Source organism: Lipotes vexillifer, unplaced genomic scaffold (genome assembly GCF_000442215.2).
Source record: "Lipotes vexillifer unplaced genomic scaffold, Lipotes_vexillifer_v1.1 scaffold367, whole genome shotgun sequence".
Lineage (NCBI taxonomy): Eukaryota > Metazoa > Chordata > Mammalia > Artiodactyla > Lipotidae > Lipotes > Lipotes vexillifer.
The window spans coordinates 296,265-302,494 of record NW_006795832.1 but is presented as its reverse complement, the minus strand read 5'-3'; the positions used below and the strand labels follow the sequence as shown (position 1 = coordinate 302,494).

The 6,230-nt window shown below is 39.1% G+C and overlaps 1 protein-coding gene across 1 annotated transcript in view; it reads right to left on the bottom strand.

The window, feature by feature from the left end:
- Positions 1 to 6,230, bottom strand: part of NYAP2 (neuronal tyrosine-phosphorylated phosphoinositide-3-kinase adaptor 2) — a 202,531-nt gene that overhangs the window by 26,787 nt on the left and 169,514 nt on the right. The gene's annotated exons all lie outside the window — the stretch shown is intronic.

The following is a 6,230-nucleotide window of genomic DNA, read 5'->3' as shown; positions in this document are numbered from 1 at the left end:
CCGGGGCACGAACCCGTGTGCCCTGCATCGGCAGGCGGACTCTCAACCACTGCGCCACCAGGGAAGCCCACCTAGTGCTTTTTAGTTGGCAAATTAAGAAGACATTTTTAAGCCATTTGATTACTCTTTGATTACTCTCTTATTGATAGCTTCAATTTTCTTGGCTTCACTGATGGGCCATCTTCCTGTGGTGTGCTCTCTAACACCACTTCTGTGTCATTCATACCTTTTCTTCCTCAGAGAGTCCCTCACATGTTGGTTGTCCCCAGGGTTCTAGCTTAGCCACTGTTCTCATTCGACATATATTCTTTCTGTGATTTTATCCTCCAGGATTCAACTAGCAATTGTCTGATGGCTAGTGATTTCTAAATAGTTTATCAGAAGTCTGGACCATTCTCCTGAGCTGCAGACTCATTTATCCAACTGCCTACTGGATGAGTCCATCTGGATGCCCCTTAGATAACACAAATTTAACATTCACGTACTGTATCGACACCATTTCTTAGTAAACTAATGGTTCCTTCTGTCCTGCCAAACATCCAAGCTAGGAACTTATCTGTCTCTTTCTTTAACTGCTACTCTCCAGATCCATCAGTCTGCAGATTCTACAGATTTTATTTCTAAATATCTTGTTTTTCCTTCTGTTGCACTTTGTATCATGTCTCCCTCAACTGTTCTGGCTCAAGCTCTAATCATCACCCTTAAATTATTGCAAACTGCCTCCTTGACTCTGTCCTTGATTCCCCAAAATACAAGCTCCGTATACTGCCAAAGTGATCTGCTTAAAATGAAAATCTGATCAAGTGTTTTTTTCAGGGACTAGATGTGACAGCCATTCTGTAAGGCATGCACAGAAGTGTTTAAAAGCATATGTAGTTTGGGATTAACAGAAACACACTACTATATATAAAACAGATCACCAACAAGGACCTACTGTATAGCACAGGGAACTTTACTTAATATTTTGTAATAACCTATAAGGGAAAAGAAGCTAAAAAAGAATATATATATATATATATATATATATATATATAAACTTAATCACTTTGCTGCACACCTAAAACTAACACAACATTGGAAATCAGCTATACTTCAATTTAAAAAAATAGCCAATGGGAAAATTTTTTTTAATAAAATCACTTCCTAATTAAAAAAAAATAGCACATGTAGTAAATAAAGATGGTTTAGGAGTGATATCCACTTGCCACATTCAGAACGATGTTATTTCAGAGAACTGATGTGATAGCCATTCTGTAATGCACATAGATAAGTGTTTAGAGACAAAAACAAAAAAATGCAAATCTGTCCTTAATGTAAACCCTGACTAAAATCCTTCCAGAAGCCCACTGTTACCCACAGAAGTATGTCTAAGCTCTTTACAACCCACAAGACTCTCCACCATCTCACTCTTCCCTGCCTCTCTAACTTTTTTACTTCCTACCTGAACGTTGTATTCAAGAAATACCAATAAATTGGCTGTAGCTTCCTCTTCACCACTCCACTTCCAACAAAAACTTCCAAGAAAAACAACACTGGTTTCTATAGCTACCATCTCCTATCTCACCTGCTTTGAATACCCTTACATCCTGTCCTTTAATTGGGGAACTCTTTCCTCAGTCAAGGTTACTTAATTTAAGTACCCTTGAGGCCTCCCCATCCCATATATCCAGCCCATGTTGGGATAAAGTCATCTCTGCACTGACACTGTCTTGTATCATTTTTCTGTGTACCTGTTCTTAAAAGACCCGGAGTTCTTTAAAGGCAGGGTCTGAGTTGTTTTTTTTTGCGGTACTCGGGCCTCTCACTGTTGTGGGCTCTCCCGTTGCAGAACACAGGCTCCGGACGCGCAGGCTCAGCGGCCATGGCTCACGGGCCCAGCCGCTCCGTGACATGTGGGATCTTCCCGGACCGGGGCACGAACCCGTGTGCCCTGCATCGGCAGGCGGACTCTCAACCACTGCGCCACCAGGGAAGCCCTGAGTTTTGATTTTTGCTTTTTTCTCCACTTGGTGCCTCTAGCTCTTAGCATATTGCTCAGTAGGCATTTAACCAATTCATTTATGGAGTACTTTTCCCAACTCCTCTGGCATCTTTCTGATGTGTGTAGAAAATACAACATTCTTAATGGAACAAGAGGATCAAGCCAGTGTTACAAATGTACTGAAGTGGCACAGAGCTAATAGTATTTTCAAAAATCTGGTTACCTAAAAATCACAAGTTGTAAAATTCACCAGGTTGAAAGTTTAATTCAAATAAAGATCTTTGAGAAAGACCATAGTGAAAAATTACAGAAATGGTTCAGAGAATCTGTATTTTGTTTTCTTTGCATGTAAGTTCAAACACTCATCATCTTTAAGCAGTGTGATAAGACAGATGTCACACTTTGGTTCCCTGTTATCTGAATCTGTGGGGCAGAGACAGAATAGTTTAAAATATAGTAAGCAGCTGGGTGAGGGATCGGAGAGGCCCAGCTGGGAGCCTTGGCCATTGTGGCCATATGGCTGGTGGCCCATGACATTGAGCCCTTGGTTTCCCCACTTGGAGCTTCATTTTGCTTAACTACAAAATGGAGATAATACCAGCCCTGCCTAACTTCCCCAATTTAATTTGAAGGATCTAATAATATCCTACATTTTAAAATATTTTAAAAACAAAACAGGGCCACACATGCAAAAAGTAGCATTCATTAAAAAAATTGTAGTAATTTGTCATTTATGAATTTATTTATTCTTTCTACATTTGTTTTGGATAATCACTGAGAGACTGAAGATACAGATAGAAAATTGCCAGACCACATAGAAAAATAGAATTCTAGCTGATTATCTACAATAATCAGCCCAGAAAGCCAACCTACAATCTATAATTCAGACTTGTAGAAATTCAGACCACTATCTCTAGCAAATAATAACCTGTATAACAATTGGCCCAAAGCAGCCAGGATTTGATTAAAAACTGACAGCTTCCCCAGTTTTGGGCCCTGCTTTTAGCGTAGGACCAACCAGAGAAAGTCAAATATGTTCCCCTAACCAACGACATAGGATGTCCTGCTTCTAGTTCGGCTGCCTATAGCTTCCCTTTGCCAACAGCCTCCACTGGGGGTGTAACTGAAGCCTTCCCTTTTTCTCACTATAAAGCTTTCCCACTCTTCTTCCTGCCTTGAGTCTCTGCCAAATGTGGTGGCTGACTGCCTTGCTTCAGCAAGGCCTGATGAAATAGCCCTGCGTGTTCTCATTTGTTTGCTCTTCGTTTATTTCCACATTGCTATGGTTCCTTCCAGCTCCCAGGTGCTATGCAGTTGTGTAAACACATGTCAAAAATATCATTCTATGAGACAGAACTTAAACCAGGAGGTAGTCCCATAAGAACAACCTTAGAAAGATCCCAAGCTTAAGTCCCAGTTATACTGAAATCAAATATAAGTAAAAATATTTTAAACTAATACATTCCAGCAAATAACTATAGCAAGACAATTTAACCAACACTTACTTTTCTGCGCCCTGAGTCAAATGGAATAAAACCAGTATCAGAGAAGAACATCCTAGATTATATCCAAGCTGTTTATTCACAGTTTCAAAGAAAATGTAGCTCTGACTTCCAAATGTCACAGCATCAGAACCTAATGACCCATCTGTTTCACCTCACGTTCTCTTCCAGATTTTAAACTAACCATTGGGATGTTTGCCTTATTATCGACCTCTATGTTTTATTCCCACTGCCATCATTAAGCAGTTACAATTTTTTTCTTATCTCTCTCTCTCTCTCTCTCTCTCTCTCTCTCACACACACACACACACACACACATACACACACACACACACACACACATACACACACACAAACACACAGAGTCTTTTACCACTGGTATTGAAATTAACCAAACTAAAAAAAATGCTCTAATTTAACACTGGGTCCAATACTGTTCCTGCAGGTTCGGACACTATTTTAAATATGAAAAGCTGAGGATGTCAAAGTCTCCCCACCAACCTCGGTTTCTTTGTTTTCATTCAAATTACTCTCATACACACACCAGGGAAGTGTCATTTAGGTCTCAAATCTCAACTAAATACAAGTCCAATACAGCTTTGGAAACAAAAAGGAGTCTTTTTTTTCTTCTTTCTTTGTTTTCAAGTCCCAGAGGTTAGCCTTCAGTGAGTTTTGGCAGGTATATTTAGAGAAACCTGAACAAAAGGTTTGCACAAATCATGCTACTCAGACTTGTGCTGGTGTACCTTCACATCCTAAATAGAAGGCAGAGCTGAAAAATCTGTAAGAAAATCATAAATGTATTATTGAGCATTTTATTGGGGAATCAACCAGGTATCCCGTGATATTCAAGAAGAGCTTCCTACAAAATGCATTTTCTAATTAAAATAAATACGAAAAACTTTAAAATAGCTGTTGAAAAGAGACCAATGGAAAGTGGACAATTAGACTAAGAAATTCATACAATAAGACATATAGAAAGCTCAGACGAATAAGGATGTGTTTATCCATATCCATATATCTCAATGTTTTCTTAAAGCCTGTTGAAAACAAAAATTGATTTTTAGTAACAAACTTTCCTGAACAAGATCAATCTTAGGTACCATGGTATGTTTTTTTTTTAAACATTTTTATTGGAGTATAATTGCTTTACAATGTTGTGTTAGTTTCTGCTGTGTAAAAAAATGAATCAGCACTACTTACAACAGCCAGGACATGGAAGCGACCATGGTACATTTTTACGTGGAAACTAAGTTCTTGCAGTGTTCACGGTTAAGCCCCAGTATGTAGCACTGGGCAAACTACGAAGAAGCTGCTCATTCTCTACCATGGAGTGTTGACTATTGATCTAAAATCGTATTCTCACATTGAAATCTGATCTTGCTCTGAAAAAAGCATATATTATTGTATTGCACTTGTCTTTCATATTGTGCATTTTACGTATCACTGTCGTAAACTTTTTACAGTGTTTAGGTAGAAGACGGATAAGTAAGGATAAGAGACCAGGAGTCATCTGTTTATGACCAACATATTCTCTACAGGATGCCAATCCATCACACTTCATGCTGTGAAGTCCTTTCTCAAAGTTTTCCCATTTTCTGCTGCTTATGCCGTCTGAGAGTCTGTATTTGTCTCTCCAGCTTCTAAGTCATTCCTCTCTCTCCGTTCCTGCCCTGGGCCACCTACAATCACTTGGCTCCCCAGGTGGGTGTCATGGCTTTCAGCATCAGATCTGCTGCCCACCAGACATTGACATTCCCCAGAGTCTTTGATTCACTCTCAACAATGAAACAGTACTGAGGACACTTATAAATCTCCACGACCTAAAAATCCCTCTCAAGTTCTAGAGACAAAGAAAACAATTTGCAGTGATGGACTGTTACATATGGCTGTCTGGGGAACTACAACCGATTAAAAATGTTTTATCCTCTCCCCAAAGATGTTTCTTATTTTTTTTGGCTGGAAAGATCATGTAATTATTTATTTATATGTCTGGTCTCCCCACCAGACCATAAGCTTCTTAAGACTAAAGACTTCATCTTTCATGTTGGTACTTAATACCTGATATCAGTGAAAATCAACTGAATGAATGTGTCATCCCTGCTTCACTCAGCACAGTGAGCTTATTAGCTTTTACCCCTGGATGTAACCTTATCTTAGGCCATGACTCACAGCCTTGCCTCCAACCTTTCCAATCTCACCCGGCACATGGGCCTTGGCATGAACCAACAACCCTCACTGACAAACATAAGCTAATTACTGTAGCCAACATTATTTTTTTGTTAACCCATACATGTTTCTAATTGACTTGCAAATGATAGACCAGAAAACACGTGATCTACCTGGGAAAATTCGTATTATTTGGAAATATGAGGAGTAACACTGCTTTCTTGGGGGACGTAAGACTGCATTCTCCTTTCTTCTTTTTTTTGCAATATTTAACAGGATTAATTTACCTTGTCATTTAATTGCTTCTCTGAACATCTACATGATTCAGATGACTTAGACAAGAGGCTTTTATATTTGTGGTTTGTGACTGCTGTTGTACTAAAAATTTCACACTTTCACATAGGGGTCCCTTGGTTACAAAATATGGACTTAATTGTGCCTGGCAATATGGGGACCAAAGCTCATGTTGTTGATGAGAATTCGAGCTTCCTACGGATGTAAAGAATGCTTCAGAATTGTCCCCTCATATCGGTATAATCATCAAGATCAAAGTCTCTCTATTCTATTCCAACTGCTGA